Here is a 12,630-nt window from a genome sequence, read left to right as displayed (position 1 = left end):
CTGCAGACCAACACTGGTGGTGTGGGTGTAGGAGACGCTCCAGACCAACACTGGTGGTGTGGGTGTAGGAGACGCTGCAGACCAACACTGGTGGTGTGGGTGTAGGAGACGCTCCAGACCAACACTGGTGGTGTGGGTGTAGGAGACGCACCAGACCAACACTGGTGGTGCAGGTTTAGCAGGAGCTGGTGGACGTATTACAGTCTAGTGATAACATGGGTGTAACCTGGCAACCTGGTGCATTCATAATGAATACGAACTGTGTTTTGTTAAGTATACACACCTGCTGCTGTGTATACATGTGTATATCTGCTTGTGTATAAACCTGTGTCGGTGTGGCAATTAAGTCTCAATCAACTATTAACGATTTAATTATATAAGTTAATTATAATACATTTACCTAATCATACACATTACATAGACCAAGAACAGTAAGAATACTGGTATTGTTATTCATACAGAAACTCATGTCACAGAGTTGGGCTATTCATACGCAAACTCATGTCACAGAGCTGGTCCATTCATACACAAACTCATGTCACAGAGCTGGTCCATTCATACACAAACTATATGTCACAGAGCTAGTCCATCCATACACCAATAAACTTACAATAAACAAGCAAACATACGGTATTCCCATCCGCAAATCACATTGTTAGTGTTTGTGCAAGATAAGATCAGTGAGCACTAATGAATAACCAGGAGCCGTTGTGGCGCAGATGTGGGCGCCTCCTCCGCCGCCTCATAGTCCGCAGATCGAGTCCCGCAGTTCCGTTAGGCTCCTTTTACTGATGCAATAAGAATTAAATTCACCTGGAGATTCGAACCGAGGACCCTACGCTTGGGAGGCCGAAACACTAAAAATATATTAAACGTGAATAATAATTTGAAAACAAATAATAAATTATTAAAACACGTTGAGTGGATATATGATTCAAGGAGACGAAGAGTCACAATAACGAGGCTGAAGATATGATGACCAAACCACACATCAGAAGATGGAGAGGCGACGACGTTTCGGTCCGTCATGGACCATTATCAAGCTGTGTGAAAGAGGAGATTGACTGATTGATAAAGATTAAGCCACCCAAGAGGTGTCACGGGCATGAATAGCCCGTAAGTGGTACAATTTATTTTTTCAGTAATTCTTTTCAGTATTCTGAGGTTGCATTTAATCGTCAAGCTGTTATCGCGGGGGAGGATACTGCTTCACAGTCTTTATGAGGGTGTTCAGCTGCTGGACACCTTTGTTGACCAGGAGAGTGGCTGTGTTGATGGCTTCAGGGCGGCCATTGCAAGATTCTGAAACTCTTAAAGCTCTTCTAAGGTCGTTGGTTGCTTCACATTCCTGAAGATAGTGAAGTAATGACTTTTCTGTGACAGTTTGGCAGAAGATGCACTCTCTCTGTCGGGGATCACCAATTTCCCAGTTGCATCTGTAACCTAGACGTAGTCTATATAACCTAACTGCTATTTCCCTGTGGATTCCTTTTGGGATATTTAACCTTTCTAATTTGGTTGCCTGAAGATACCATATTGCAGAGGGCGACCCTTCAGCTATTCTCTGGTGTAGGTAGGCTTTGTTGAGATGTGAGAGTTTTTTGGTGATGATGTTTTTTATGTTCTCTAGGCTGGGTTGAATTGTTTTATGTATCACTGGATGACGAGTTGCCAATTTAGCAATTTCATCAGTTTTCTCATTTAATGGGATTCCAACATGGGATGTGATCCAGTTTAAGGTTATGTTGAGTCCTTTGCCTTTAGCGACTGCTCCAAGATACAAAATGGTGGTAATTATTTCCACATTATGTTTCCACTGTTTTTGTCCTAGTATTTGAAGTGCAGCTTTTGAGTCTGTGTATATGATTGCTTTTGGAGTGTTTTGTGCAATCACATATGCGAATGCCTGTTGTATGGCAAACAGCTCAGTTTGTGTTGATACTAGTCCTCCCAGTCTCCAGTATGCCTGTACGCTGGCCGTGCAAAGAGCAGCGCCAGCACTCTCATATTCTGTGTCAACCGATCCATCTGTGAAGATGTGGGTGGCTCCTGCTACTGCTATGCTATACATTTGCTCTTCTATTATGCGCCTTAGGATTGTCGGATCATAGGCAGTCTTTTTCATTGGGAGACTTTCTATTACTATTTTGAAAGTAGGCTCTTCCCACGGCGCGGAAGGAGTATGGGTGTGGTTGATCACTCTCTCTATCAAGAATCATGCTTTTTAAATGTAGTCTGTTTAGGACTTTTCCTGCTCTTGCAGCCCAAGAGTTTCCATTGTTTTGGCCTAGTCCAACCACCAAGGCCTGCCGTACTGGGATTGGATCAGTAGAAGTAATTATCTTACTGATAAGTGTAGCTGTCCTTTGTGATATTCTTTCTTGAAGAGAGGGCAACCCGGTCTCCAGTCTAAGAGTTTCAAGCCTGGTCCACATGGGGGCTCCCAGTGCGGCTCTCATAGCATTGTTTAGGGCAACTTCAAGCTTTTTCCACTGTTGGTGTGATAGATTTGTGAGTGCAGGTGCGGCATAATCGATCACTGATTTGACTGCCTGTACATAGTATGTGCGAAGGACTTGCAGATTGGCTAATCTAGAGAGGGAGGTTAGCGACCTGAGGATTGCCGTCCGGGCCGCAGTTCGCTCTCTCAAGTAAGTGACCTCAGCATTAAAATTCATGTGTGTTTCCAGGATTATTCCTAGATACTGATAGGTGTCCACCCATTCAATTGGTTGGCCCTGTACTGTGAGTTGGATGTTGGGCTTCGCTATTTTTATGGGCATGGCTTTTAACTTTGAGGAAGTTTGATCCCAATCTGTTTTGCCTCTTTACTGATGCAGTCTAAGCATTTGGGTGCAAGGCGCGCCGCATCCCTTCCTTTTATGATGATGACAAAGTCGTCCACGTAGTTTAGCAGCTTGCAGTGATATGGAAGTTTCAACCTCATTATTCTTTCCATTAAACAGTTGAAGAGAAGGAGGCTGAGAATACCTCCTTGCGGTGTACCATTTTCATGTCATTTGTACTCAGTGACTGTGCCATGAAGTTTTACTCTTGCTTCTCTGTTTATGAGACAGTTTTTGGTCCTTGAGAGCAGGTTGCCTCTGACCTCTTTGTCAATGAGGCAGCAGAGAATAGCTGGGGCGCTAGACAGTTCAAAGGCTTTTTCGAGGTCCAGGAATATCAGCATTCCTGGTCTGTCATTCAAGTGGGCTAACATAGTTGTAATACATTCCACTGTGCCAACCCCTCTTCTATTGGCATACATATCATGGTGCAGTTTAGGCCTTTTCCACTCCAATCTGTTGAGTGCCATTCTGTCAGCCGTTTTGGCTGCACAGCTTTGGAGAGAGATGGACCTGGGATTAGCTGGATCTTTGGGTTTTGGGATTGGCACTATGTCTGCTCTATTCCAAGCAGAAGGTCTAGTTTGAGAAGTCCAGGCTAAATTAATTAACCTTAGGTATGCAGCGTCTCCCTCTGGGCCGAGATTTCTAATCATTTTATAGGTTATTTTGTCGGCTCCAGGGGATGTATCCTTGGAGTTTTTCTTAGCCCGATTGAGCTCATCCAGTGTGAAGGGGGCATTAGTGTCAGAGACTTCTTCACATGCTGTAAGGATTCTGTGCCACCTTTCTTCCTCTAGTCCGGTCTGTACTGCTAATACATCTGGTGGAAGCTGATTGCTGGCTGCTTTCTCTGCAAACCTGGTTGCCAGTACTTCAGCTTCCTGTTGAAGATCCTTGGGGTGTGGAGCTTTAGGTGTTTTATTCCCTTTGGCTCGGTGAATTTTCTGCCACATCTCTCCGAGAGAGGTGTGTTCATTCAGGTGTGAACACTATTCCAGCCACTTTTGTTCTTTTATTAGTCTGGTCTCTCGATGCACATGTTCCTTGACCTCACAAAGTAAGGTCTTGTTGCAGTCACTTTGCTGCTTTTTGTATAGCTTTCTTGTTCTGTTGAGTCTATGGTTGAGTTCTTTGACACGTTGGCAATAGTACCAATGATCTTTATGGTGTCCGGTGGACTGTTTTTTCAGTGGGATTGAGGGGTTGGCTGCACTTTGAATCGCTTTGACAAATTCTTGTTCTGCCTGATTAATGTCTTCGGGAAGATCATAGTTTCTTTGCCACTCTAAAATGAGGTTTTGAAATCGGTCCCAGTTTGCTAAAGCAAAGTTCCAGGCTTCAGATGGAGGCGGAGGTGGGGTGGGTAGGGGTAACTTAAGAAAAATTTGGACCCCATAGTGGTCGCTTGTGAGTGTGGGCTCAACTGACCATGTTGCTGCATCTCTTAGGGAGGCTGAAACGAAGGTTAGGTCTAATCTGCCTCCTTGGATGTGGGTAGGTTCATTCTTGTTTAGGATTTGTATTTCTGGAAGCTGGTCTAGTAGATGTGTAATGTGAATGCCGGCTTCATTTGTTCTGTTCGAGCCCAGTGCCAATCGATGATGGGCATTAAAATCTCCACAAATGATTGTGTTTGTTGTTGTCACGTGTCCAAATAACACAGAGAGATCCATTTCGGCATGTGGAGACCTGTACACATTTAACACTTCAAGTTTGTCGTGTCTTAGCTCAATGGTTACTCCCATTACCTTTGTCCCTGCTCCACAATCAGGTGGACTGGTTATGGACTTGGAGATCAGGTCATATTTTACATAGATTGCACATCCACTGGATTGCCCATTGATTCATAGAAGGAAGAAGCCTCGATAGCCTGAGATTTTAAGTTCTAATCCGGCTCGAAGCAAGCTCTCCTGTAGTATCAAGATGTCTATGCCCTTAGTTGCTGTTATGCATTGCAAGTGTTGCAATTTAGTGCGCAGTCCTAGCGCATTCCATTGCAGGATCTTTAGACCTCTAGGTTCTTGGAATTTGCTGATAATTCCGTGGTATCCATGGAGTCTGATGAACACGCCATGGAAGTTGCAATTGGTGTATAGGTTCTTAGTGGACCTGAAATGGACTCATCAATGTCGCTTTCCGACGAGCTGGACTCTATCTGTTTTTTAGGGGGGTGTCTCCTACCCTGCTGTCTTGAAGGTGAGGATAGTACATTTTCGAATTTCTTGGGCTTGTGTTCAATTGTCTTCCGAGTCTCTGTGGTTTGCTTGATACCATGTGATGACAGCAGACTTTCGATCAATTCGGTGACCAAAGTTTTGAGCATTGGCCAGAGAGCGTCCAGTTCTGTGGGAGCACTATTTAATGCTGTGCAGGTTTGGGGCCTGGTAGCTTTTAGACCCTTCTCAGTGGGAACTGTGACACTGGAATTGTTACTCTTATTGGCCCCAGTGTGCTTACTGGATGAAATGGGAGGGCGACTGCTTTGAATATGATTCTTGTATCCTCCATCTTTCTTTTTGTCCTGTACGGAAGTCTTCACACCCTTCACCATGGCCGATGGTGAAGGGCCGTGTGCCCCCTCTACCTGAATAGGTAGACCCCACGCAGTTTTTGTGGGCATGGGAGCTGGTATTAGTTTTGGTGGGGGCTTCGGCTCTGCTGTAGGCGTGGTGGGGTTCGTTTGAAGCCTTTTGAGCCTTTCAGAGCATTTCAAGTTCCAGGCGTGATGTGCCTTGGAGCAATTTGGGCACTTTGCCTGAACAGAGTGGTTTGCCTTGTGTTTATCAATGCAGATTTTTGTGTCATGGGGATGGCTGCAGACTCCGCACCTCACTGGGCGTGGCAGCAATCTTTGTGATGCCCAAATCTCTGACATCTAAACCATCTTAGGGTATCTGGGGTGTAAGGCCTGTGTTGGAACACGCCCCAGATTCCAAGGTCAAGTTTCTCCGGGATCCGTCCTCTTACTGTGAGAAGGACTTGTCGGGTTTCCTGTTTTGTGGTTCTTACTTGGCATCTCTCTGTTGACACCACATAGTTCAGTTTTTCGAGATGGCCAAGGGCCATATGCAAGGGATAGTGGAGGACAATGATTTTTCGTATTTTATCCTCTGGTTTCAGTTCCTCACATTTTGTGTAATATTTCAGAATCGTAGCGGCCGACTCGTCTTTAGGCCTCAGAATATATTCTCCTCTGAGATTTGGTTTTGCTCTGATCTGGAGCTGGGGGTACTCTTTTTCGAGGTAAACTACAGTGGCGTAGGAAGACTTACCTTCGGTGTGCTGCACCTTGAAGACTGGCAGTGTAGATTTAGTCTGAGGAGCTGGAAGTGCTGGAGAAGCTGGAGTGATTATAGGGCGATGGGTCGTCATGGAGTGGCTTGTCCTGTTTGCCTTAGTCGCATGATGCCACTCGCCGTCACTTTCAGAACTTGTATCCAGTATCGATGGTCTTTTCCTACACAGAGCAGCATTGCTGGATCGATTACAATTCAATTGGAATTCCATGATGAAATTCAAATGATCACTTGTGGAGTGGTCTGGTGAGTGAAGGTGATGCTCTGTGCTACTGGAGACAAAGTCAGCGTGGAGTTGGCTCACTGGGTGAACTGTGAGTAAACAGGAAAGGAAAGGTCAGGCAAATATATAGTAAGAGAGTGAGGTGAGGACAAGGTAAGAGAAATATAAGAATAGGATGAATGTAAGAAGACGATAAATGTAAGAATAAGGAAAAAAAGGATTAATGAAAGAATAGGATAAGGTAAGAATTGTATGAATGTAGGAATATGATGAAAGTAAGAAAAAGATGAGCATAAGATTAGGATGAATGTACGAAAAAGATGTGCATAAGATTAGGATGAATGTAAGAATAAGGGAAGAATTGATGAATGTAAAAATAGGATGAATTTAAGAAAACGGTAAGAATGGGATGAATGTAAGAATGGGATGAATAAAAAAATCCACAGGAGCCTTGATGAGGTTTCGAACCAATGTGTTGAGTGTTCCAAGACACGCTCTGTCCGACAGTACCACCACATGCAAAATGACCAACACTGGTGGTGTGGGTGTAGGAGAAACTCCAGGGTCAACACTGGTGGTGTGAGTTTAGGAGACGCTCCAGACCAACACTGGTGGTGTGGGTGTAGGAGACGCTCCAGACCAACACTGGTGGTGTGAGAGTAGGAGACGCTCCAGACCAACACTGGTGGTGTGAGTGTAGGAGACGCTCCAGACCAACACTGGTGGTATGGGTGTAGGAGACGCTCCAGACCAACACTGGTGGTGTGAGTGTAGGAGACGCTCCAGACCAACACTGGTGGTGTGGGTGTAGGAGAAGCTCCAGGGTCAACACTGGTGGTGTGAGTGTAGGAGACGCTCCAGACCAACACTGGTGGTGTGGGTGTAGGAGACGCTCCAGACCAACACTGGTGGTGTGGGTGTAGGAGACGCTCCAGACCAACACTGGTGGTGTGGGTGTAGGAGAAGCTCCAGACCAACACTGGTGGTGTGAGTGTAGGAGACGCACCAGACCAACACTGGTGGTGTGGGTGTAGGAGAAGCTCCAGGGTCAACACTGGTGGTGTGAGTGTAGGAGACGCTCCAGACCAACACTGGTGGTGTGGATGTAGGAGACGCTCCAGACCAACACTGGTGGTGTGGGTGTAGGAGACGCTCCAGACCAACACTGGTGGTGTGGGTGTAGGAGACGCTCCAGACCAACACTGGTGGTGTGGGTGTAGGAGACGCTCCAGACCAACAGTGGTGGTGTGGGTGTAGGAGACGCTCCAGACCAACACTGGTGGTGTGAGTGTAGGAGACGCTACAGACCAACACTGGTGGTGTGAGTGTAGGAGACCTTCCAGACCAACACTGGTGGTGTGAGTGTAGGAGACGCCCCAGACCAACACTGGTGGTGTGAGTGTAGGAGACGCTCCAGACCAACACTGGTGGTGTGAGTGTAGGAGACCTTCCAGACCAACACTGGTGGTGTGAGTGTAGGAGACGCTCCAGACCAACACTGGTGGTGTGGGTGTAGGAGAAGCTCCAGGGTCAACACTGGTGGTGTGAGTGTAGGAGACGCTCCAGACCAACACTGGTGGTGTGGGTGTAGGAGAAGCTCCAGGGTCAACACTGGTGGTGTGAGTGTAGGAGACGCTCCAGACCAACACTGGTGGTGTGAGTGTAGGAGACCTTCCAGACCAACACTGGTGGTGTGAGTGTAGGAGACGCTCCAGACCAACACTGGTGGTGTGAGTGTAGGAGACGCTCCAGACCAACACTGGTGGTGTGAGTGTAGGAGACGCTCCAGACCAACACTGGTGGTGTGAGTGTAGGAGACCTTCCAGACCAACACTGGTGGTGTGAGTGTAGGAGACGCCCCAGACCAACACTGGTGGTGTGAGTGTAGGAGACGCTCCATACCAACACTGGTGGTGTGAGTGTAGGACACCTTCCAGACCAACACTGGTGGTGTGGGTGTAGGAGGCCTTCCAGTCCAACACTGGTGGTGTGAGTGTAGGAGACCTTCCAGACCAACACTGGTGGTGTGGGTGTAGGAGACCTTCCATACCAACACTGGTGGTGTGGGTGTAGGAGACGCTCCAGACCAACACTGGTGGTGTGGGTGTAGGAGACGCTCCAGACCAACACTGGTGGTGTGGGTGTAGGAGACGCTCCAGACCAACACTGGTAGTGTGGGTGTAGGAGACGCTCCAGACCAACACTGGCGGTGTGGGTGTAGGAGACGCTCCAGACCAACACTGGTAGTGTGGGTGTAGGAGACGCTCCAGACCAACACTGGTGGTGTGGGTGTTGGAGACGCTACAGACCAACACTGGTAGTGTGGGTGTAGGAGACGCTCCAGACCAACACTAATGGTGTGGGTGTAGGAGACGCTCCAGACCAACTCGGGCGGTGTGGGTGTAGGAGACGCTCCAGACCAACACTGTTGGTGTGGGTGTAGGAGACGCTCCAGACCAACACAGGCGGTGTGGGTGTAGGAGACGCTCCAGACCAACACTGGTGGTGTGGGTGTAGGAGACGCTCCAGGCCAACACTGGCGGTGTGGGTGTAGGAGACGCTCCAGACCATTACTGGTGGTGTGGGTGTAGGAGACGCTCCAGACCAACACTGGCGGTGTGGGTGTAGGAGACGCTCCACACCAACACTGGTAGTGTGGGTGTTGGAGACGCTACAGACCAATACTGGTGGTGTGGGTGTAGGAGACGCTCCAGACCAACACTGGCGGTGTGGGTGTAGGAGACGCTCCAGACCAACACTGGTGGTGTGGGTGTAGGAGACGCTCCAGACCATCACTGGTGGTGTGGGTGTAGGAGAAACTCCAGGGTCAACACTGGTGGTGTGAGTTTAGGAGACGCTCCAGACCAACACTGGTGGTGTGGGTGTAGGAGACGCTCCAGACCAACACTGGTGGTGTGAGTGTAGGAGACGCTCCAGACCAACACTGGTGGTGTGAGTGTAGGAGACGCTCCGGACCAACACTGGTGGTGTGGGTGTAGGAGACGCTCCAGACCAACACTGGTGGTGTGGTTGTAGGAGACGCTCCAGACCAACACTGGTGGTGTGGGTGTAGGAGAAGCTCCAGGGTCAACACTGGTGGTGTGAGTGTAGGAGACGCTCCAGACCAACACTGGTGGTGTGGGTGTAGGAGAAGCTCCAGGGTCAACACTGGTGGTGTGAGTGTAGGAGACGCTCCAGACCAACACTGGTGGTGTGAGTGTAGGAGACCTTCCAGACCAACACTGGTGGTGTGAGTGTAGGAGACGCTCCAAACCAACACTGGTGGTGTGAGTGTAGGAGACGCTCCAGACCAACACTGGTGGTGTGAGTGTAGGAGACGCTCCAGACCAACACTGGTGGTGTGAGTGTAGGAGACCTTCCAGACCAACACTGGTGGTGTGAGTGTAGGAGACGCCCCAGACCAACACTGGTGGTGTGAGTGTAGGAGACGCTCCATACCAACACTGGTGGTGTGAGTGTAGGACACCTTCCAGACCAACACTGGTGGTGTGGGTGTAGGAGGCCTTCCAGTCCAACACTGGTGGTGTGAGTGTAGGAGACCTTCCAGACCAACACTGGTGGTGTGGGTGTAGGAGACCTTCCATACCAACACTGGTGGTGTGGGTGTAGGAGACGCTCCAGACCAACACTGGTGGTGTGGGTGTAGGAGACGCTCCAGACCAACACTGGTGGTGTGGGTGTAGGAGACGCTCCAGACCAACACTGGTAGTGTGGGTGTAGGAGACGCTCCAGACCAACACTGGCGGTGTGGGTGTAGGAGACGCTCCAGACCAACACTGGTAGTGTGGGTGTAGGAGACGCTCCAGACCAACACTGGTGGTGTGGGTGTTGGAGACGCTACAGACCAACACTGGTAGTGTGGGTGTAGGAGACGCTCCAGACCAACACTAATGGTGTGGGTGTAGGAGACGCTCCAGACCAACTCGGGCGGTGTGGGTGTAGGAGACGCTCCAGACCAACACTGGTGGTGTGGGTGTAGGAGACGCTCCAGACCAACACTGGCGGTGTGGGTGTAGGAGACGCTCCAGACCAACACTGGTGGTGTGGGTGTAGGAGACGCTCCAGGCCAACACTGGCGGTGTGGGTGTAGGAGACGCTCCAGACCATTACTGGTGGTGTGGGTGTAGGAGACGCTCCAGACCAACACTGGCGGTGTGGGTGTAGGAGACGCTCCACACCAACACTGGTGGTGTGGGTGTTGGAGACGCTACAGACCAATACTGGTGGTGTGGGTGTAGGAGACGCTCCAGACCAACACTGGCGGTGTGGGTGTAGGAGACGCTCCAGACCAACACTGGTGGTGTGGGTGTAGGAGACGCTCCAGACCATCACTGGTGGTGTGGGTGTAGGAGAAACTCCAGGGTCAACACTGGTGGTGTGAGTTTAGGAGACGCTCCAGACCAACACTGGTGGTGTGGCTGTAGGAGACGCTCCAGACCAACACTGGTGGTGTGAGTGTAGGAGACGCTCCAGACCAACACTGGTGGTGTGAGTGTAGGAGACGCTCCGGACCAACACTGGTGGTGTGGGTGTAGGAGACGCTCCAGACCAACACTGGTGGTGTGAGTGTAGGAGACGCTCCAGACCAACACTGGTGGTGTGGGTGTAGGAGAAGCTCCAGGGTCAACACTGGTGGTGTGAGTGTAGGAGACGCTCCAGACCAACACTGGTGGTGTGAGTGAAGGAGACGATCCAGACCAACACTGGTGGTGTGGGTGTAGCAGACGCTCCAGACCAACACTGGTGGTGTGGGTGTAGGAGACGCTCCAGACCAACACTGGTGGTGTGGGTGTAGGAGAAGCTCCAGACCAACACTGGTGGAGTGAGTGTAGGAGACGCTCCAGACCAACACTGGTGGTGTGGGTGTAGGAGAAGCTCCAGGGTCAACACTGGTGGTGTGAGTGTAGGAGACGCTCCACACCAACACTGGTGGTGTGGATGTAGGAGACGCTCCAGACCAACACTGGTGGTGTGGGTGTAGGAGACGCTCCAGACCAACACTGGTGGTGTGGGTGTAGGAGACGCTCCAGACCAACACTGGTGGTGTGGGTGTAGGAGACGCTCCAGACCAACAGTGGTGGTGTGGGTGTAGGAGACGCTCCAGACCAACACTGGTGGTGTGAGTGTAGGAGACGCTACAGACCAACACTGGTGGTGTGGGTGTAGGAGAAGCTCCAGGGTCAACACTGGTGGTGTGAGTGTAGGAGACGCTCCAGACCAACACTGGTGGTGTGGGTGTAGGAGAAGCTCCAGGGTCAACACTGGTGGTGTGAGTGTAGGAGACGCTCCAGACCAACACTGGTGGTGTGGGTGTAGGAGAAGCTCCAGGGTCAACACTGGTAGTGTGAGTGTAGGAGACGCTCCAGACCAACACTGGTGGTGTGGGTGTAGGAGAAGCTCCAGGGTCAACACTGGTGGAGTGAGTGTAGGAGACGCTCCAGACCAACACTGGTGGTGTGGGTGAAGGAGAAGCTCCAGGGTCAACACTGGTGGTGTGAGTGTAGGAGACGGTCCAGACAAACACTGGTGGTGTGGGTGTAGGAGAAGCTCCAGGGTCAACACTGGTGGTGTGAGTGTAGGAGACGCTCCAGACCAACACTGGTGGTGTGAGTGTAGGAGACCTTCCAGACCAACACTGGTGGTGTGAGTGTAGGAGACGCTCCAGACCAACACTGGTGGTGTGAGTGTAGGAGACGCTCCAGACCAACACTGGTGGTGTGAGTTTAGGAGACGCTCCAGACCAACACTGGTGGTGTGAGTGTAGGAGACCTTCCAGACCAACACTGGTGGTGTGAGTGTAGGAGACGCCCCAGACCAACACTGGTGGTGTGAGTGTAGGAGACGCTCCAGACCAACACTGGTAGTGTGGGTGTAGGAGACGCTCCATACCAACACTGGTGGTGTGGGTGTAGGAGACCTTCCAGACCAACACTGGTGGTGTGGGTGTAGGAGGCCTTCCAGACCAACACTGGTGGTGTGGGTGTAGGAGACGCTCCAGACCAACACTGGTAGTGTGGGTGTAGGAGACGCTCCATACCAACACTGGTGGTGTGGGTGTAGGAGACCTTCCATACCAACACTGGTGGTGTGGGTGTAGGAGACGCTCCAGACCAACACTGGTGGTGTGGGTGTAGGAGACGCTCCAGACCAACACTGGTGGTGTGGGTGTAGGAGACGCTCCAGACCAACACTGGTAGTGTGGGTGTAGGAGACGCTCCAGACCAACACTGGCGGTGTGGGT

Source organism: Procambarus clarkii, chromosome 11 (genome assembly GCF_040958095.1).
Source record: "Procambarus clarkii isolate CNS0578487 chromosome 11, FALCON_Pclarkii_2.0, whole genome shotgun sequence".
NCBI classification, from domain to species: domain Eukaryota; kingdom Metazoa; phylum Arthropoda; class Malacostraca; order Decapoda; family Cambaridae; genus Procambarus; species Procambarus clarkii.
This window is presented reverse-complemented; position numbering follows the sequence as displayed.